General features: G+C 35.7%; 1 protein-coding gene across 1 annotated transcript in view; it reads left to right on the top strand.

Moving 5' to 3' along the window:
* Nucleotides 1–1,403: 1,403 nt before the first annotated feature.
* Tob (Transducer of ERBB2) overlaps nt 1,404–24,056 on the top strand; it is a 48,723-nt gene continuing 26,070 nt past the window's right edge. The window contains exon 1 of the mRNA XM_028174578.2: nt 1,404–1,704. The gene's annotated coding sequence lies outside the window, so the exon portion shown is untranslated. The remainder of the gene's footprint in view (nt 1,705–24,056) is intronic.

Raw genomic sequence — 24,056 nt, 5'->3', positions numbered from 1 at the left:
AACGTCTCTATAATTCCGGAAGAGGTTCTGTTGTGTTTATTGATACGTATACTGAATACTCGTAATGACTGATTTCTCATTTTTGGATGAAAAAAATTTCCTAGTGTTTCATTGAAGTTTTGTTCGTATATGTTGTAGACATTATTGGTATACGTTATTTACACGAACAAAAATGGTAAATCCGTTCATTATCAAACTCTGCCTTCAAAGCTTTAAAAGAATATGGCGATATTTCATAACGGCTTTTTGATTTGTTCAAAAATGTAAAGTAAAGTGACTATGTACCTCGCCACTTGCTTATTTCTTCTATTCTGAACATCTTTAGACAGCTAAACTTGGGGTGATATTTTTAACCGCATTTCTTCCTTTCATCAACAGTTACCTTGAAACATGTAAAAAAGAGATAATAAACAGAGTAAAGATTCGTAAGCTATACACCAACTTATTAAAAATCATATTAAATCTAGAATTTTACGACTTTATGTATATTAGTTGGGATAAGCCGGTTGTTCTAAGCGCACAGACTTACATTACGGCCTAGGATCTCTATTTTCATTTTCATTACACATTATTTTTTCCTTTGTCCTGGAAATGTTTCGTGAACAGGTCTCAGGTATATTTCTAAAAGTGACAACATTCATTCAGTTAAATTATAAATAGACTCTCTATAAAAACAGTCAATGGTCACTATTATTTTATAATCTTGTTTCTGGTGGTCACGAACGACTGACCACTAAAATTGTTAAGTATTCGGAACGATGGATAATACACGCAATATTAAACCGTGAAAGTAGTTTCAATTAAATCATAATTGTGTTTTATTAAGAACAATTATTGGGTAAAATAGACCTCGTATCAAATATGGTTTGCTTGGACGAAAAAGGTACGTGTTCCAAGAAAACGAGATTTAACACTTTTCCTTACTCAAGCACCTTTTCCTTTGTAATTTGATAAACGCCGCAGCGATGACGGCCCAACTTTTATTTGACTATAACCCGAAAAAAGAGGTCCGAAAACTTTTCCAATTCGCACTTCAAAAGAAATTTTCCGTCTCGGTTGTCTTTACCCAAAATTTTAAGTTATCCGAAACAAAATTACGATTGTTCTATTAATAATTATATTTTTGTATGTCTACGCTATTGCATGCTACGAGTATTCGTACCGTAGCTATCTATATTCACGGCATAGTTTTGATAACGGCATGCATCTAATCAAGCCTAGTTATGTCCTTAAACTTGTCAAGTGTAGCATCACGGTAGAGCGGGCAAGTGCAGCCCAGTCCCCGTGACCTACATCCTCCGACCCTCGCTCGGGAAGCTGCTAATTTCCAGCATCGCGGGCTATGCCTACGTCACAGCGGGGGCAGGGAGGCACCTCGTCGGTCGCCGCTGCCTCGCTCCGATACTCCGATCCGACAGTCCATAGCTCCACAGCGACTCGACGAGACGCGCTAGTCGACCCGCGCTGCGGCCGATCGCGATCACAACCTCACTCAAGCCGCCTGAATTCCACAATCTAAAGTGTTTCAATTATATTTTTAGTGCGTAAACTGTGTATAGTATTTTTTTTTTATTGCAAACCGTGACATCGAATCAGGCGGGCTGACGTTCGGGTGGGGCGCGTTCTGCTGACACAGTGGCTTAGTCAACCGCCGGTCGCCGAGTGGCAAGCACCATCGATTTTCTCCATACGACTGTTCACTAGGTACGTAGCATCACGTGTTCGTATTTTCATCGCGGCTATTTCCACGCGCCGGAGTATTTTCAGGCGATCTGCTTAACGTTCAAGGCCGCGTTTGTTTGCGTTCTCGTTTACGTTACTGCAGAGTTTACGTTTATGTTTTGAACGCTTGTTTAGTTTTTTTTACGCGTTGTATGTCATCGTGTTGTCACGTGCGATTCGTTCGAGAGGAAAACGAATCGGTTTCACGGCTCGTGATCTTCGGCGCGTGCTTAGAATATGAATTACGATAACGCTTTTATGGTAAAGGTAGAGAGTTATGCGCATAATTTTTTTACTCTATCACTTACACTTTTATGTTTCAATCTAAAAATATATTTGTAAAGAAACGTCAATCAAGATGTTTTTGAATTTGGCCAGATGTGTGACGGAGTGGTCATGAGAATGGTCATGACCTAAAGAGTGGCACTAAATCAGACGAGAGTGATCCGTATTCTGGCAGTCGTTCAGACAGCGGTTCATTCAGAGATCTCTCGATGTTTGCATTCTTTAAATTGTGTAAATAGAACTTCGTCTAGTAGTTCTTAGTACATAACTAATTTTAGTTCGAAAAGAAAGGTACTCTTTTTTAGGAAACGTTTGTAAGATTTTCGATCAATTTATCAATGTGAGGAATTAGGCAATACTCTTGAAATAGGAAACCAAATAAATTTATTTTCACGAAATATGAGTTGGTAAACGCAAAAAAAATAATGGAAATCACATTTCTTTATCTGGAACTGTTATTGGTTTTTTTATCGCGGTTACATCGATTGCATTACAATTACAAACAGTTTTTTTTTTTTGTGAAAGAAATATTTTTTTTTTACTGCGGACAGTTTACACAAAATAAAATGAGGTTCAAATTCGTTCAACTCATAAAAAATAGTTCACATAATTAGGTATTTATATCTGAAGGGTCAAATGCGTTATGAAACAACACACCCTGGAACGTTGTTTTTGAAATAAGTTTTCTATTTAGAGAGTGATATAGCATGTTGTTAATCCGTGGAGAGTAGATCTTGCTTCTTTGACACAAAACAATTTGAAGGCTATCAGGATAGTCGCTATTGAATCCAGTTCGAGTAACTTCATTTGGTTGGATGCGCTCAAGTTGTGGGTTTTTTTTATTGCATAGATCGGTGGACGAACTCACCGCCCAGCCCACCTGGTGTTGAGTGGTTACCGGAGCCCATAGACATCCACAACGTAAATACCGCCACCCGCCTTGAGATATGAGTTCTAAGGTCTCAATACAGTTACAACAGCTGCCCCGCCCTTCAAACCGAAACGCATTACTGCTTCACGGCAGAAATAGGCAGGGCGGTGATACCTACCCGTGTGGATGTCTCTATGGTTTCTGAAACTAGACTAGAGATTGGTGGTTGGCTCGATTTCCCTGTAAATGCTATAATTATTAACTTTATCAACTTATCATTTGAAAATATCCTGTAAAACGGAATGTGTATTAAAACAGCTACATTTGTTATTTCTCAATATTAATACAGATGAATAGGTAAAATAATTTTGATACATCTCTAAACTTCCCTATGCTTCAAAGGTTTCATAAGTTTTACGTTTATAAATCTGTTAAATCCATAAAATGTTTGTTAAATTTTTATCACTTTAGAAACAGCTTGCAGAATTTGATAGCTCATTTTGAAGCCGTTTTCAAAAATTTCAGCTTAATTTTCTAATGTGAAGGCTAAATTAAAAGATCAATTCAAACCGTAAAAAATGTTCTTCTGAAAATTCTAGGTCTAATAAAATAATAATAGGGTTGTACACACCGAAAACGGAATGCATTCAGAATAGATCCATTTGGATGAAACTTTACAGGATGTAAGAGAGCTAATTAAATTACCGAATAAAGCATTTATTCTGTTAACAAATATAACACTCGATATCACGAGGCGTTTTATGTATATATCAATAATCATGTGATTCCTTTTACTAGTTACTCGAGTTATTAATGTCCGTATTCCATAAAAATTCTATTCGTGAGGCCACAAAATAAATATACTGTTGTTACTTGAAAATCATAATAACATCAATTACGTATCGTGCTTACGTGTGGAAATGACGAAACATTAACTCGATTTCAAATTTTGTTCGTGAATTGAATTTTTGTATTTTTTATTTCTTTGATAGTTTTATATTTCCATGAAATAAGTTTTACTTCACACTCGCGATTCATTGTTATACCATATATACTATTTATAATATTTATTTAATACTAGCTGACCCGGCAGACTTCGTAGTACCTCAATCGATAAATAAAAGACCTAAACTTTTGTATAAAATAAACTTACAACAAAAACATTTTTTTTTAATATTATTTAATTCCGAGCATTTTTATATTTATCGACCTTTTAAACCTTCTCTGGACTTCCCGAAATAATTCAAAACCAAAATTAGCCAAATCGGTCCAGCCGTTCTCGAGTTTTAGCGAAACTAACGAACAGTAATTCATTTTTATATATTTCATATAGACATTTCGTCGAAAGTAATTCGTACTAAAACCAAACTGAAAAACACTATTGAATCTATATGCAAACAAAACGCCAAGATCACAGGTAGTCACGCGTGCCCTTTATAGGTACTTTAACGAGGAAAGGGTTGAATAAACAATGTTTAAAGGTTGACGCCGAGTCGAGCATGAAATTAGTTTTCTTTTTAAGCCTTTCGATGAACAAAGTAAAGGTCTTGTTTTCAATTGACGTCACTAAACCTCGCCTAAAAACGTTTGTATTTTTTTTATTGCTTAGATGTGTGGACGAGCTCACAGCCTACCTGGTGTTACTGGTTACTGGAGCCCATAGACATCTACAACGTAAATGCGCCACCCACCTTGAGATATATAAGTTCTAAAGTCTCAGTATAGTTACAACGGCTGCCCCACCCTTCAAACCCGAAACGCATTACTGCTTCACGGCAGAAATAGGCGGGGCGGTGGTACTTACCCGTGCCAACTCACAAGAGGTCCTACCACCAGTATTGTTTATATAAATATCATGATACTTTTTCCGGCTAAAAAATTCAAAATTTCCTTCCTCCGATGTCAAAATACAATTGTGTAACGTTCTTAGTTACATCTTAACAAATATTCAGTTGCGTAATAAAATTAACAAAAACTAGAGATCCTTTCTGATTTTTAAACGTATTAACGAATATTTAAAGAAGAGTTGTGGTTCAGAGTAGCTTTTATTTGAATCATCGGAATGCGTCGTTGCATTGAAAAAGCAAAAATACCACTCCTGAGTCTGCTTGTATCAAATAGACTTAGGAGCAACATTTACTTCTAAAGAATGCTTTCAGAAGTCGTAACTATTATTACTATCACAATTCACCACTAAACCGTCATCAATACAAACAATAGCTGCTGTTAATAATGCCAAGGTGTTTTCGATGGTCATTATCTGGCATCATTCAAAATTAAAACATAGCCAAGTATTTAAAGGTACTAGTTAAATATTACTAATGTATGTGACGTCATAATACTTAAACAAATCGCATCTGTGAGGACTGTATCGGTTAATCATGAATCAATCATTTTGATTTCAATGAGAATACGGCTCTATTCGAACTCAACCTGTTTTGTTTTGTGATCGCTTTAGTTGAAATATCCTGTCGCGCAATGTAACGCAAATAAAATTTTGATAAACGCGACAGTCGTAATTACAACGGAACTCGGGGTGCGCCTGGAAAACCTTCGCTTTCGCGTTTCATTGCGGGCTCACGAAATATTACTTACCACGGATGTAGGTATAGTTTACTGATGTTTGTCAATCAATTTCTGATTGAAATTCGATCATAATATCTACTGATTTAGTAATATTTTCGTGAAACATTGTCTGTTTTGTTTTGTGATTGACATTTTTTCTTGTAACGATAGAAAAAAAACTAACTACAGCTAGTACAATAAACAAAAAAGTTGATAAACAAAAGAGATATTAATATTAAACTATTTTGATGATCCTTCCGGTCACTGTCCTCGTCGAACCCGTCGCTTGCGACGAAGGGCTCGACGAGCAAATTAACCCATAGACACAGCCCACTGAGTTTCTCGCCGAATCTTCTCAGTGGGTCGCGTTTCCGATCCGGTGATAGATTCTGCAAAGCACTGCCCTTGTTAGGGTCACTGTTAGCAACACTCCGGTTTGAGCGCCGTGAGCTCACCTACACAGGTTAGGGTGAAGCAGAAATAGCCTCTCAAGGCTATCAGAATAGGTAAGAAAAAAGAAGATGATCCTTGTGTATAGACCGAACCCTCTTTCAGTTTCGGGATCGATTTATAAAATTGCAACCATATGAAAAATTATAATGCAATACATACGTTAGAAAATTTAATTTAATAAACAACAACGTTTCGCATTGTTTAACGGTTAAATAGCGTGAAACGAATTCGACGCGGGCGGCTCTATGCGGGTTAAAAAAAAAACAAATTATTAATCAATTCTGTACAGATCATTCTAGCGATTTATACCTAGTTTTTTTATTCAATCCAATTTGTTTTAATGCTTTAAAATTTTCTCTTGGCCTTATCTTGATGTCGCTTTGAACAACGGGTGCCAATTCTTTAATAGGGGCTTAAATTCGTGGCCGCCTTTGAATATTAGGAACCAGAACTCAGCCGTTCAATAGAGCCAAACCCGTAAATGTGGATCGAAATCTACATAACGATGTCATTAGCACCAAGTTTTTTTTTTCTTCTAAAAATACCCAATTCTCGTCTTACGAACTCCAATTACCCTGTCTGTGATGTCACTATGAAATTCTATTATCAACGGATTTTATATTTGAATGAATAGACTGGATCGCTTCATAATAATTCTGTGTTAAAAGTATTAGGTGCAATTTTTTTTGCCTGTTCTAAATTATGACAGATTTTTTAAATTTTTTAATTAACACAACAAAACAATAATAGCTTTAACTATCCCTAAATAAATATGCCTATATATCAGTTTAAAAATCGCAAACAGTAATAACCTTGAATATTCAAGTCGTGCCCTCACAACGCCTTCAATATGACAGACTGAACGCGTCCTAATTTATACCATAGTCGTTTTACCTCTTCACATCACGCAACCATGTTTGAGGCCTTTTCCGCCGATCTATAAATTTACTTTTATGTTTTCCTCTGGTTTTGTACGCTGATAAAAAAAAATCTGCTTCGTAAAATTTTCTTGGTCACTAAAGATTCGACCTAATATATCAAGGTGAACAACAACATTCGTTCGCGGTTTCAATGGACACTAGGTATCGCCTGATATTAATTAGGGTAATCTTCATGGTCACCTCAATAAAATAAACTAGATATTCGATTAAAAAAATATATTTTTCTACACCTTCAAAAGTGATAGAAGATGTAAGGAATGTAATAATTGACACTCAAATTATAATTAACTTCGATCTCCAACAGTAATTTTATGAGTGTCGTGAATTGTACTAACGGCAATGCGTACTGCCTGAATCATGCTATTATTATCGACTGACCTATATAACTTTTTCTCGCCAATCAACCAAAATAAACATTCAACTTTCTACTTTCGACATACCCTCACTTAAAGCTCTCCGTATAGACTAACAAAACACGTAGTAAATTACGGTAATTGGGCATTACGTCAATCCGAAGTCGAAAAGGTAACCTTTTAGGGAAATGACTAAATAAATTACTCTGTATTTCGGTGACGGTCATCAGAAATTGTTTTTTGATTGTTACGAAATATTACGTGACCGATATAGAATGTGTATATCGCAATAAAAACGTACAAAGGTATTGATAGACACGCAATACGGCTATTTAGTCAATGAGTTACTAATAATGTGTAATAAGTAATGAGCTCTGACGATGAGATTATTGGTTTTCAATTAAACGTTATTAATTTTAAGGAACACTTAGAAAAAAAAACCGTACAAAACAATAAATAGTAAAATCTTCCTAGTTTGTCCGACATGAAATTCGTGGTTTATCGAATATCGAAATTTAAACCTAAGAATCTTAAAGTATTATTTTAAACAGAAACTACTCCATTTAATATTCAAATTAATTACGAAACAGTGAAACAATCAATACCAATAATAACAATGAAACAATAGCCTAAAATATATACACGGAGGTAATATTGATTAACTTACTTGTAAAGTTCGCAAATAAATTAATTTTCCGAGAGTGAAAACGAGCCAAGTATTACATAATGACGTCAAGAAGCCATTGCCAAGTTCACACAGACATGAGACGTAATATACAAACCTAGTTACGTATATACCACATCTCCTTTATGTTAACTGCTTGATTATAAATAGGCAAGCATTGGTTTTTAATTCGCACTTCGAGAACGATCGTATGTCATAGAAATTGAGCCCAATTATTTTTTATTGTTTAATAGTTAATTCAGTAAAGTAACTGCTAGTTAATATAGGAATGTTGAAATGCTTAGAACTACCCGTTAATTCTTTTGTTTTGTGATGTAGCACTAATAAAAAAAAACAAATTAAATGTCATCTAAGCATGAGGTTTAAAAATGATTTAATTAAGAATTTAAGTTAACTTAAAATGCCGAGAGTAGCATTCATAAGGGCGGCGTAGATCGGCATTAATTGGTATCGCCCTCACAATTTCGCCTTCAAAGTCATAATAGAACGCCTTTGTTCCAAATAAAATAAATTTCGATGTCAAATGTGAAGTGATTACTACGGTAACCGGACATTGGATCGGCAGTGAGCAGTCAACTCATTTCAATCGTTTAAAAAAATGTTTTTCAACTGTTCATTGATTTAGCTCTGCGTGTCATTATCTTTTTTTTTATTGCCCTTGTATCTCGTCGTAGACTCGTCTTTTGGTTTCGTTAAGCCCTATATAAACCTTAGCAGCCATGAATACGTTGACAGCGTTATGAAAAAATGGCACTAAATCAACAACGATGTCCTTGTTACAATTAAAACGTTCATTTTGCAACAACAAAATCAGTAGCCCGGGCGCTGGGCACACGCTTTATCTTATTTTATATGCCTTATAGATAAAACGATTAGAGACGCAATGTTTTACCAAATTCAGGTCATCTCTAGATATATGTAACTCTGAACAAGCATCATTAAATTAAAAGGTATGACTTCGAAAATTGAAATATTTCTAATGCTTGATTTTAATGTAATGAAATTAGACATACAAACTTCGAAAGGTACTGTGCGAGAGATGTACATTAAACAAAAAATAAAACATGTGTGCAATTCACACGTGGTAGAAGTGAAACCTTCCAAAATTAAAATACAATTATCCTAAACGTCTTAAGTATATGTAAAATTTTGTCGTTAGTAAATAATTGTAAGGTAGCGCCCTCTGTGAATTGATATTTTAATTTCACGTATAATCCTAAATTAAAATTCACTACAAGATTTTCATACACACGTTATTATTAAAAAATCTCACAGATGGCGCTGTATTAAATAGTATGTACATTTCTGTCACATTCTTTTGTATTTGTGTCTCTTACCTGTCGTTTTTTCCGTTGCATCCGGTTTGAAATCACAACGATTCTAAAGAAGTTTTCACTTCAATAAAAACGTTGAGTTAGATAAAATAATTATGGCAAAAGTATTATTTAATTTACCGGCGGTAGGGCGTCTTGTGAGCTCACACCTATAGATACTGCCGTGCCTATTTCTGTCACAAAGCAATTTCCGTCCGAAGGGCGGGGCAGCCCTTGTCCTATAAAAACTCTCATCTCTCTCAACATTACTTAGAACTCATGTCTCAAGGTTGTTGGCGGTATTTACATTGTTGATGTCTGTGGGTTCCGGTAACCACTTAACACGAGATAGGTCGTGAGCTCGTCCATCCAACTATGCCGTGATTTTAGTTACCAATAAAATTATAGTAATGTGATATAAAAAATATTATTATTAGTTCAAATTGAAATCTAAATGTTTGTAATGCGTATATTCAATTTCATAACTTTTTAAAGAAGGTTAACTTAAGATTTGGGCCGCTTTTGTCTGCTCTTTGTCCCAGTCAGAAATATTATTTATAATTTTTAGTCCAAAATTTTACATCATTTATAGGATAAAATACAAAAAAAAATAGGTCAATCAGTAAGTCTATTTGTTAAATTATTTGCATTTTAAAGCCGATCGGTAACTATTATTTAGACAGTTGGTCTCAATTCAAACAGCATTCGATGAAAGCAGTGTTTGTTTTGTGACCGACGCAAGTCATAAACTTAAAATTGTCCCACCGTATTAATCTGGACCCTCGTACATCTATACTAATATATAAATCTACAGTGGTTTTTACGGATGTCCCGTTATAACTACTGAACCATGCATCCGATTGACCTTGAAACTTGGTATCCATGTAGAAAATACATGTACTTAATGGATAGGCTAATATTTATATGTGTGTTGAGCTCCCTACACCAGTTGCGGAGGCGTTAATGATGAGAATCTTTGTGGGTGTGAGAAATAATAATGTTAATTTTAAATGCCCAGCGAAGCGGACGGGTACAGCCTTACTTGTATATATGTATACATTTGATTTCTATTACAAAAACACCTTATGGTCGTATGCCAAAGTTTCGGCAGCCACGTCTTCTATACTAATATTATAAAGAGGAAAGATTTGTTTATTTGTATTGAATAGGCTCCGAAACTACTGAACCGATTTCAAAAACTCTTTCAGTTTGGAAGCTACACTATTCCCGAGTGACATAGGCTATAATATTTTTTGAAAAAATTAGGGATCCTTACTAAAATCTATATATTAATACGTGAAGCAAAAACTTTGTATCCCTTTTTACGAAAATTGCGCGGACGGAGGAGTGTGAAATTTTCCACACTTATACAGAATATAGAGAAGAAGTGCACAATGCTAATATTTTTTTAAAATAATGCATAAAAGATACATTAAATCAATAAAGAAAACATTACACACACTACATACCATGTATTTGACGCACACACGCATGCATACTATTTATTGTCAAACTTTTGTTCTTGACGTCTGTTGTGAAATTGAGAATAGTTTAAATATTGTTTGTCTTTGTTAATATTTTTTATAGTGTGGTCTTGGGGAAATTTGTGATTATAGAAGTATAAAATACAATCATAATAGTGTAAAAACTTACAATTCCAATTAATTATAGTCGAATTTCGACTACTACGGGACCTCTAGTATTCTTTACATCGCGTGCCCTGAAAACTATTGATGATAGAATAAAATAATGTACTACGACTTTGTAGAACACATTATTATTTACAAAAAGTGTCGTAACAGCAATTATATCTAACTATAGTTATGCCGCGTATTAAGTGCTCTTTTATTTAAAAAAATAATTGAATTGATTGAATGAAAATTTTGTTAAAAACCCGAGCGGAGCCGGAGCGGGCCGCTAGTCGATAATATACTCGTTCAAAAAATTATAAGAAAATTACATTCTTTTCGAGCATTAAAAGCGGGTCGCCTAACGCTTATAACATAAACATCACTACTATTAATATAAAGATATCAAAGTACGTAACATCAAACGTGCGTCGTAAATAAATAAACAAATGAGGTAATTCTAAAAGTTTCAATCAAATAATAATTCTTTTCGAAGTATTAAATCGGTGGAAACTCTTTGACGACCCGCTTGGGGCTTATTACATTTTATTAATATCTCTCTAGGGGAGTTATTTTTCAAATGGCAATGTTATTGAGATTCTTTGTGGAACACATTGTTTAGTTTCGTGTTAGTAAACTTTTAAACATTTATAATAGGTAATAAAATCAGATTTATTTCGAAAAATACAATATAATCCGAACTTTGAAAAAATGTGATTTAAATTTATATTTTTTTGACAATTGACTCAATTTTAAAGCACCTGCTGGTATATTTATATGATAAGAAGTATGTTCATTAAGGGAAGCTGACTATCCGAATAGGTTTTTTAACTTCTAAAAATATAAATAATCCTTTATCTACAATTTTTGTCTGCATTAGGCTCCTATGGCTGAATGATAAATTTCCTCAAATATTTGTAGAAGAATACCATTCAGAAGGATAATCAAATCGGTAATAATTACTTGTACATGTATACATTACCTAATTATTATAAAGTTTAAATTTATCATATTACTAGCTGACCCGGCAGACTTCGTAGTGCCAAGACCTAAACTCTTGTATAAAATAAACTTAAAACAAACAAAAGTAATCCGTCCGACGGGGGACACATCAAAGGGAAAACAAAATTATTATTTTTATTTAATTCCGAACATTTTCATATTTATTTACCTTTTAAACCTTCTCTGGACTTCCACAAATTATTCAAGACCAAAATTAGCCAAATCGGTCCAGCCGTTCTATCATTCAAATAAAATGTATCAATGCACAAATCTGTTTCGTATTTCATAATTACTCTATCTATATCTATATCTATACTAATCTATACTAATATTATAAAGAGGAAAGATTTGTTTGTTTGTTTGTTTCGAATAGGCTCCGAAACTACTGGACCGATTTGAAAAATTCTTTTTCCATTAGAAGCCGACATTGTCCCTGATGAACATAGGCTACTTTTTTTTTTTTTTTGTTTCATGTGTGTTTTAATGTTTCCGAAGCGAAGCGAGGGCGGGTCGCTAGTCCTAAAATAATCCGATTAAACAAACCCGCTTACACATTGCGACAGACTGTATCTCAAATTATCCCACTAAATCTAAGAAGAGCAAAGAACTCGTAAACACTGAAACTGTGCCGGTTGCACTGAGATTTATCTAGACAATACGAGTGCGACGCGAAATGAGGATATTGAATGATGAGTACGAATATGACGCATCCGCTGTTCTGCCACGTAACTGCTTAGCGGCAGATACGGGAAGCGGTACCAATCCGCAGTCTACGGTTTGTTACTACATATTATGTGTTGTTATTGTTGTTATAGTTTTGTGGAATTACGACTTTCGAACGCAATCATCTATATATTAATACGTGAAGCAAAAACTTTGTATACCTTTTTACGAAAATTGCGCGGACGGAGGAGTATGAAATTTTCCACACTTATAGAGAATATAGAGAAGAAGTGCACAATGCTAATATTTTTTTCAAATAATGCATAAAAGATACATTAAATCAATAAAGAAAACATTACACACACTACATACCATGTACTTGACGCACACACACATGCATACTATTTATTGTCAAACTTTGTTTCTTGATGTCTGTGGTCAAATCGAGAATAGATTAAATATTGTTTGTCTTTATTAATATTTTTTTATAGAGTAGCCTTGGCGAAATTTGTGATTATAAAAGTATAAAATACAATCATAATAGTGTACAAACTTACAATTCCGATTAATTATAGTCGAATTTCGACTACTGCGGGATCTCTAGTACTTTTAAATGCGGCTTACTGTTAGTGATCCGTATTAAAAACTATACTCTTATTAACGACGTTGATATGACGGATACCTGTAACTATTTGACTCAAAATACCAGATTTTGTTCTACAGAACTCGACTCTATCTTACCAAGCAAAGAATTTTCAATAATAATTAAGAATATTGGTGCTAGAATATTTTGTAGGTACGTTTTTAAATTTAGTAAACACGTGACAGCTTACACGGTTGTCAACTGTCATTGCCAAAACTATTCTGGAACAGTGTGGCGAATACAAATATAAAAAAATACATAAATTGAATTGCGCGAGTTTAAAATTAATTTGTAATTTTAGTTTGATTATCACACGTAAACTTAATAAAAACCACTTAACAACAAACAGTTTCACTGTTTGTAACTCTAGCGGTAGCTTACCAAATAAATACTTTTAAACACCTCTACTGATTGAATATCTATCCCAAAACCGTAACAGCTATTAGTTATGAATGATGTAATATTTTTTTTACATTTATATGTTTTTTTTTTATTGCTTAGATCTGTGGACGAGCTCACAGCCCACCTGATGTTAAGTGGTTACTGGAGCCCATAGACATCCACAACATAAATGCGTCACGCACCTTGAGATATAAGTTCTCACGTATAGTATAATGAGATATAAGGTCTCACGTATAGTTACAATGGCTGCCCCACCCTTCAAACCAAAACGCTTTACTGCTTCACGGCAGAAATAGGCAGGGTGGTGGTACCCACCCGCGCGGACTCACAAGAGGTCCTACCACCAATAATTACGCAAATTATAATTTTGCGGGTTTCATTTTTATTACACGATGTTATTCCTTCACCGTGGAAATCAATCGTGAACATTTGTTGAGTACGTATTTCATTAGAAAAATTGGTACCCGCCTGAGATTCGAACACCGGCGCATCGCTCAACACCAATGCACCGGACGGCTTATCCGTTAGGCCACAACGACTTCAATGCTTAATGAATGTAACTGCAATAAGGTAAAATTTTAATGGATATAAGTTTAAAATATCCATTGTCCATTGTTTATCCAATTGATTTGAAATCTTGTGAAGGAATCGGTTTAAATTTCAATATACATTTTTATAGGAATAATAGTGAGTAATATCACCACCAATAGCGCTCGTGCCATTTTAAACAAGGTCGTCGTGGTCTAAGAGGGGTTCACTTTAAATTTAGTATAATCTATCTATAAATATGCAATTTCGATACCTACTTTGAAATACTGTTGGAATTTTCGCAACGACCCGAATATTGACTTGCTAAATAGATATGAATAGACAATATGGATATTATTTGATTGAAATGCCGCCTTGTAACTATGCTAATGAATGTAATTTGATGTGTTAAGGTCCATATCAAAATTCGGTATTAATAAGATGCAAATGGAACATGTCATGAATGAATAAATCATAGTTCGCTTACAGATAATTGTATTTTAAAATTTATAGAGATGACTTTGAGCGTCTTTGCTTATAATGTCCTCGCTTATGAATTTCGAAAAACAGTTTTTTTTTTTGCTTTGTAGTAAATTTGTGATTTGTGAGCATCAATATTAAAATTGGATTCGTATACTTAATACATTAATGCAATACTAAGCATGTAAATAACTTAACGCCTTTAAAAATGTTTTAAGTTTCAAAAACAACACCCATTGCCAGTGTTCTTTTCGAAAAAAAAAATGTATATTACTCTGACCTTTTTAAACAGTCATTGAAGTAAATACAAAAACACATGATTTATGGATAAGAAAAGAAATAACAAAGAAATACGACAGCTGTTGATAGAATGCTGAATAAACCTAAAAACTATAAAGGTCGTCATGCAGTTTGCGTTGCGAAAAAAAAACACAAACAGCGCACTGCATTGGTTGGTTTATACATGCGTGTCAATGGCATAATACCATCCATTGTTACTAAAGTGACACTATACGAGTATTACGCACGTATAGCTAACTGGTTCCTCTGTCAATGATGGTCAGAGTTGTTTGTATTACATACTCATAAACAAAAAAAAAGTTGGCTTTAAAATTACCTTGCTATTAAAGGTTAGTTAACGAGGCACATTATTTAACGTGTTCATTTAACCTCAAATGCAGAGGTTGTTCGATATTACGAGGAAAATACGTATTATAAATAGTCCGATGTTCATCAAAATTTTGCTACTACCACACGTCTAATCAAATTCGACCTTACCGCGACCTCAGGCTGAGGCCGATGCACAAATTCTTTCATTACGCAACAATTTAAAATCGTTATCAAAAATCTGAATTTCTATGGCCTTGTGACGTCACGTAGCGTGCCATCCTGAACGCGATCGGACGCGTGTTTTTCGAGCGACCATCTGTCTTGTTCGCATTACAATGCTGCGCCGACCTCGTCAATGTCACGGGCAATGGCTATTGTTTACTCGTGTGAAGTGAGGCATTACTCTGTAGCCGCGTCACTGCTATTTTATCATTAATTGCAATAAAACATGGACTTACGGATAATAATAAAAAAAAACACAATTATCATTTCAAGATTTATAAAATAATCAATAATGAAACAAAAAAATTGGGCGCATCCGTGAACTACGCTCCGTTCGATTTTGACAACTGTAATTTCTTTGATTGATAACAGGACTTGTCTTAGGGAAGGTAATCGATCGCTATCGTGGCGTTAATACGTAATCGATCGATCTAATAATATTTCTACAAGCCCGCAAATGCGTTTTCCATGAATATAGAAGTTTTGATAAGGCCATTACCTGATGACCTTGATGTTAAATTAGCGTATAAGTATAGTTGATGCAAATAGCAGTCTGTGATTGATTTTACGTAATTAATAACCTTTTCTAGTTTGGTTGAAAATAGCAATTTTTTTTCCGCCAAATGTTTTCTTTAATTCCACAACATTTTCTTTTACGGATGAGACATTAATTGTGTTTACACCAGCAGATGATGATGATATATAACTACCTTCGTACATGTTTTACGTAAACCTAATCTGTGCGTCCTGGGACTTAAAAATTTAAACACGAAATTCGAATCTATGATAATACGATAAATTCAGAACGACAACGACGTTTCGTCTGTCTTCGAGTTTCAACTATAGAATGACAAAGGCATTTCTTCGTGCGAATTTAAAAAAATATATTTTACTGTTAGCAATGAATGGCACAGCTATGCCCCCGTTCTAATATACAAGGTCGAAGTGGCCCATATTCGATATGTGTGTTTAGTGCGAGTTTTTAACTTCTCGACCGCGTAAAAGTTAACTAAAATTTGTATGGAGTTGGAACAGCGCCCCTAGCGGCAAACGTAGGCAAACGTCGAAACATGCTTTCGCAGCGGTTGCTCAAACATAAAAAAGTATTAACAGCCAAAACTTCAAGTTTGCAGTGGCTTCACTTTGATGAATTAGAGCAGGGGTTCCCAAACTTATTTTTTCTACTGCCCACTTTGAGAATAAATTATATTTTAGCGCCCCCCTTTTTTCACCTACTTAAAAACCACTATAGCCAGGGCTCAGTCGGTGGCTAAGAGTCCTCCTAGATCAAATTACAAAGCGCTTCCCAAGCTTCTACACAACGCCCCCATTTTATTTCTGAGTCTCTTACCGTCCCCCTTTAGGCATGCATCGCCCACCCACTTTGAGAAAGGTTGAATTAGAGTATTTGATCCGTATATACATATACCAGGTTTCAGCGTTTATTTAGATTATATCTACGACCCTGTGAAAGAATTAACAAAAGATTAACCTCGACTTATCGTTATGTCATCATAGGCCGGTTGTATTTTTAGGTGTCGGTCGACACTTAACCTGGGACGTGCCTAATCCGTAATCTCGGCCTAAAATCTTATTAAAATTCTTAAGTGAAAACGTCTAGAATCTTGTTTTTTTTCCTTCTTCAAATTATGCAAATTATGAAATCGATATAGGGCCTTGGGACATGAGGCAAATGATATTTATTTTCAGAACGAAATAAATAGCGTTAATCTTTTATCAGTGAATATACTAGTATGTCAGATACGCGTTTTAATGAAATGATTACTAGGGCCCGTCAATAAAATACGAACGCCATCTCTGGCAGTATATCGACGCTTGAAAGGCAAACGTGACTAAGAAACAATAGCTGCTTTGTACATAAATGATAGGCAATAACCATATTCGATGCGCAAAAAAAATATGTTTCTAAGTCTATTAAAATCATTTCAATCCTACAGCTAGATTCGTTAAAATAGAATTTTTTTCAAGTATTTCAACTTAAAGTTAAAAATTAGTCTACTGTAAAGTTAACGCATTGTCGCTTAGTCACTTTGCCTTTCAAGCGTCGATATGTATTATGTACGATCGAGACAAAATTTCGTTTAAATAGGAATTAAACAGGAATTTAAAACAAGAGACTGGAGCTTTAAACCAATCAAGATATGAAAAGCTCTTTCTGAATAAGGCGCTCGATATAATCGTACAGTGACGCAATGATAGAGTTGAATCCCGCTGGTAATTACCATTTTTAAGTGACACAAAATGAGGCATAGAAGTCTGGCGGCATAGGGTGACGGCATTTATGTTGTAGATTTGTATGGACTCCGATAACCACTTAACACCATGTAGGCCCTGAGCTCGTTCATCAACATAGAAATAAAAAAAAAACACGCTTGCGAATTATATTCACGGTGAATAAGACATTATGTAACAAAATCGAATACAAAATTTTATCAAATATGGGTAGGTTTCAAAATAAAGTATTTATTTCACTAATACACACAAATATGGAGGAAATCTAATGGTAGTTGCTCCAGCGCTGGTATACCTGTATCCTCTGAAAAATAGTCGTACTAAAAATTATTATGTCAGATCATCTCTACGACTTATACCTTAATTTCTTTGCATTTGCAGTTTCATAACAAGTTCTATTTGTCATTTATTTAAAACAAGCCAGAACCCATTATATGCTATTCCCGATTGATTGCCATCTACTTCTGAATCAACGATACACATCAGAAACAGTTAATCCGATCAGTAACGTGCAATAATCAATACTCTGTACAGAGATAATCAATTTTACATTCTAACGTGTGCTGTTTATTAGAATGCCTTATTTACGCAAGAAAATCCATCGAAATTAACATATTATCTAATGTATAATTTAACACAAACTTACCTAATAATTAGCATCCCTATGTTTTCTTATCCACGACCCGTACCGTCGATATAATTCAACAAGGGCCGCCCTACTGCCCTATATAGATTGAAAGAAACACATCTCCGAAACAGGGGCACATATTGCCCCGCTTCCCTACCCTCCATCAATCAAGTTTCTTTGGGGCCCTCCATACGATGTAATGGGCAACATTAATCATTATCGGACGCAGTACGGCTGAGTTTCCTCGCTGAATGCCTTATCTGAGATATCTCTTGCCATTTATTTCTATGCTTTATCGAGCGTCTGGGAAAATGGGTCTTGGGCAGATGTTTTTTTTTGTCGAGTATTGTAATGTCGTTTTTTTTATTGTTCTCTCATTTTAAGAAGTCCTTCTAGCTATCATTGGCTCAAACATTAACATTATTAGATCTGGTTTTAATTTTGACTTGAATAGAAGTAATGTAATCAAGTAACGTTCTTTGTCACACGCGATTAATTCGATCTAATATTGACAACTTCTAAAGTGACTATTCCATTATATCGATAAGATCTGGGACCATTAAAGGAATCACCATAATCCTCAATACGCCGTATCCCTTCGCAAAATCGTTATATCTCTAGGCTGTACGTCCGCCATTCCGAGTAAAATACAGTGTTTTAGAAGGAAATAATTTACTGGGGTTGCTTATCATAAAAATATGTTCGGTATTCGATCGGACCCTGAAAACTTTATCGAAAAAGCAACTTTCTAAAATACAAGTCGAACAGAATTTTACTGGCGTTGTTGGAAGGAGAAATATTTTAGAATTTGCGCAATTCACGCTCTCCCTAAAGGATGAAAAAAGTCGTTCTCTTCTTGCAAATGAAATTTCTAGAACAAAAGCAATATGACTAACTTATAAAGCTTCCCAACCTGCTAAACAAAAAACATTTATCAGATAACTGCCTTTATAACATATGTAACAGTTAACTTTTTGACGTGTGGTTTATTTAAACGACCCTGCTATGTGGGGCGGTGACGTAAAACTTTTCACATTAGTGGTGACTACGCTATCCTTCGAAAACAATTCTTAAAGCTTTTCAGGCAAGGTTCAATATCATGTAGACTATTGTTCGTGATGACGTCACAAACTACTATATTTAAATTACACCTATAAAGTTACTTTGTGTGGGATTATTTCATGAATCGAGACAATATAAAAAACATTATGTGGCTTAAAATCGTCATAATATAACAAAAGCGCTATTAAGGTTGACTCGAGTTAAATTCATTGCGTTTACAGAAAAAAACAGTGAGAACAATATTTTAAAACTACATTGACAATTACTCGAAGAGGTTTTCACTGTCACTATCACTATTCGGGTACATACAGAGAAACGTCTTGTAATTAAAACCGAGCGTCATTTGCTGAACGTAATTAATTACTGCCGTTGGTAATTTTAAGGCGAAACTGTTGTATGTTCCGGTTCCAAGGGTTGCGATCGTATACCTCAAGGTTGAGAACAGAGCCCGCGTACTTATATCTATGAAAAAAAAACTCCACAGGGGCCCTTCTGAAAAGAATTTTATTCAAATAAAGAACAAAGCTAGGTCACTGTAGTTATTGATATGGTCCGTGTCAAAACTGTAATAGGAAATGCCTTGACACACTCATCGCACTACCATGATGCCTATTGTCACTATGTCACCATTATAAATTGTTTACGGCATTTACGTAACTTTTGGCCTGTTTACCTACTAACAACTAGCTTCATTGACAATCAAATATTTAAATAGGTCATAATTAGGTTTTAACTAAAATCGTTGTACATATTTGTAAATATAGTAATTAATAGCTGAGGGAGAATTTTAATTCGCAAGACTATGCTTAAAAAACCTTGAAAATGTTTTCTATGTTTTCATTTTTATTAAATATTTTATCATGTCGAGAATCAGAAATAAGACAAGAGCCTGTGCGTAGATAAATCATTGTCTCAAAACTTTCCGATAGTAAAAAATGAATAATCCATCATTTTGATGTGTGAAAATTTATCGTTCCTAAATGTTACTTACTTAAGTTTTGACGTGTGGTTTAGCAAGAATGATTTATGAATGATTATTTAGAAAATCTAGGTTTTTTTTTTTTATTGCCCTTGTAGGCAGACGATCATACGGCCCACCTGATAGTGAGTGGTTACCGTCGCCCATAGACTTCAGCAATGCCAGGGGCAGAGCCAAGCCGCTGCCTACCGCTTAATACTCTCCACAAGCCTCGTTTGAAGAAGCACATGTCATAGCGCTCGGGAAACACCGTGAAGGGGAGCTCATTCCATAGCCGGATGGTACGTGGCAAAAAAGACCTCTGGAAACGCACTGTCGATGACCGCAGTGGCTCCAGGTAGTATGGATGAACTCTACTCCGGTGGCGGGCGGTGCGATGGTAAAAACGAGATGCCGGTATCATCTCGAACAATTCCTCAGAGCACTCCCCATGGAACATACGGTACAAAATACAGAGGGAACCGAAGTCCCTCCGCAGGCCCAGAGGTTCCAAACGATCCGTGAGACCGGGATTATCGACAATCCGAACGGCCCTCCTCTGTATGGAGTCAAATGGAAGAAGCTGGTATTTGGGAGCCCCGGCCCAGAGATGGGAGCAGTACTCCACGCGAGGCCGGACTTGTGCTTTATAAAGCAAAAGCCTTTGTCCAGGCGTGAAGTACCTCTTCGCTCTGTTGAGGACTCCCAGCATTTTGGACGCCAACTTGGCTTTGCCTTCCAAATGACTCCGAAACTGGACATGGCTCGAAATGTCGACCCCAAGTATCCCAATACTCTCGGAAGGCTGCAGGGATACTCCTTGGAATTGCGGCGCCATGACAAAGGGGTCCTTCTTCGCAGTGAACGCACAAACTTGTGTCTTTAACGGGTTGAATTGAACCAAGTTCAATTCACCCCATTTGGAGACTCGGCCCAGAGAGCTCTCCACTTCAGACACAAGTTTTGATCGTCTCTCTTGCACCACGCTCCGAGAGAGACTCTGATGGCCGATATATCGCACATCCCCCGTGCTGTCATCCGCATAGCAATGCATGCCATCAATAGACAGCATGTCATTGATATACAAGATGAAAAGCGTGGGGGAGAGCACCGAACCTTGTGGAACACCAGCGTTAATGGTCATGGTATCAGAACAGTCACCGTCTACAACGACCGTGATGCTCCGCCCATCCAAAAAGCTAGCGATCCACTTGCAGAGACCTTCGGGGATTCCGTAAGATGGTAGCTTCGACAGAAGTGCCCTATGCCAGACCCTGTCGAAGGCCTTCGCAATATCAAGGCTCACAGCAAGAGCTTCGCCCTTGCTCTCCAAGGCTTCAGCCCACCTGTGAGTAAGGTATACAAGAAGATCGCCAGCTGAGCAACCGTGACGGAAACCGTACTGTCGGTCACTGATCAGCTGGCGATCCTCCAGATCCTCCAGGTTCTGCCGTCATAAATTTTAAAGACTTTACCAGTAGAATAAAATTGTTTTCTCTTTACGACATGAAACATTATTATTAAACCAAAATGTTGTCCATTTGAATAATGAGGTTGCGATGAGGAATGAAACGTGATATTGCCTTTAACAATTAGCTTATAACCATGCCTAAACTACGGGGTACCTCATAGTGTTAAAAAAGAAGCAGTACTTCAAAGATTAGATACCGTCTCTTGAAGATCACTGCCGCCATTTGTATTGCTTGCAAAGAACTATTATTTTAGTTTTAAGACGCGTGTTTTTTTTTTGTTGTCAAATTTAGACTTGAGTTCCAGTCAAACGAATTTTGAGTTATAAACCAACAAAAGTAACATTGTTTTATTTTTATTTTGTTTTTATTATCCGTCTTAATTTTAATATGCAAAACTCGTTGAAAACTGTCATTCCTGTCACAGAAACTTCTTAATTAACATACACAATGTTTTGCTGAAACCGTGTATTTCAAACTAACTCGTTATGTGTTATTATTGTAACCTTGGGAGAGTGACTTGTAATTATTATTAAAATCATGTTTGTAATGAATGCGCTACGGTTCACCTTTGAATCAAGTATTTGGTATTATAGTGAAAATAACTGAGACTTACAACCGCTAAGAACAATGTTTTAAAGCTTACAATCGATCTATAGAATCATCGATACGTTTTAAAAATTTTTGGAGAGGCTTACTTACGACTCTGTTACCATCAGTGACCGTAGTTCATTAATGTCAGACGACAGAGAGAAAGAGCGTAAGAGAGAGAGAGAGAGAGAGAGAGAGAGAGAGAGCGAGAGAGAGAGAGTGAGAGAGAGACAGAGAGAGAGAGAAAGAGATACTTAAAATTCATAAGTCTATTTGGACTTCATTTTCGATCGTAGTTGCAATGCAATGCACAATGTCAAAGTCTGAATTGTAATAATCCACCTCCCTGTCAAACCGAAAGATATGCTTTTCAGCAGATGTAGCCACGATGTTGGTACTAATCGTACGACCTTACAATATTCCCCACAAACAATTATCTAAGCAGTAAGAGAGAAACAAAGTATTCAGGCAAAAAGTTTTTCAATTTAAAACTTTTGAAACGATATACCTACAATACAAATTCTAGAATTTTCATCGGGAAGTTTACGAAAATTTCTGAATATGCGTATCATACGTAACATTATCATATTATACATACATACTTATATATGTATGTGTCTTAAGTGCGTCTCGGGCATATAACTTTGTAAGAAAACGTGAGTTTGTCTTTATCATAGCGTACTCTGTTAATAGGGTTGGGCAAAATTGACATATATTGCAACCAACAAATATTGAAATCTTATGTTATTTTTTAAGAACTCATTTTACGCTACATTGCAAAATAAATATATTCGAATACGACTAGTTTGGAAACTGAATATCATGTTGACGTAGTCTTCTGCGTTCTAGTATATTTGGCAAAACATTACCCATGTACCTGTTTTACGGATAATAAGAAGTTATTCAAGCGCTATTTACTAAGATCTATTTACCACATTAAAGCAAACATGCATATCAGTTAAAAGAGAAGATTACTGTGAATAGTTAAAGCTTATTAAGATTTGAAATTTCAGAGTGTATAAAGATGTAGAACATATGAGCCACAAAAACCATATGAACAAATGGGTCATGATTTTTACCGCCCACGACAACATCTCGGAAAGCATTGTTACGTGCCCATCTAGTTTCCGGTAACGCCAGTTTTTTTTACCCGACCTATTCGCTGGTAGCCTAAAAAGCTATTCCAGCTACGTCTGGACGGGTAAGTGACCTCACGGGCTCAACCTGAGAGAATTTGCTAACACTAGCCCTAGCAAGAGTCGTTCGCGGAATCTACTGAGAAAATCCAGCGAGAAACTCAGTGGGTTGTGTCTATGGGCTAGTTCGCTCGTCGAGCTCTTCGTCGTAATCGAAGAGTTCGACGAGGACGGTGACCGGTGCTTGTGAGATCTAAACGCACCGAGAGTGAATCCGGGGGATACGACAAGACATGTTTCGGGAGACGTCGGCTCTGCGTTGCCCCGGATAAGTAACGTCAATCACGAGATATATGGCGGATTATCAATGAATAATTCTCATTTATCGTTTGGTTAAAACGTTAAATACAAAAAAATTACATACATCAAATTCGCGTTAGGCAACCCTTGCTGAGACGTATCTTATTATGACAAGAACACAATTCACGATTCACTTCTGACGTTTCACGAAATAACAAGTATATTTTAAAACGACTAAATTTGTTGAAGAATTCTCATTAACAATTTCTGACATATGTACGTGTGATGTAGATA

Source organism: Bombyx mandarina, chromosome 10 (genome assembly GCF_030267445.1).
Source record: "Bombyx mandarina strain Sakado chromosome 10, ASM3026744v2".
Lineage (NCBI taxonomy): Eukaryota > Metazoa > Arthropoda > Insecta > Lepidoptera > Bombycidae > Bombyx > Bombyx mandarina.
This window is presented reverse-complemented; position numbering and strand designations above follow the sequence as displayed.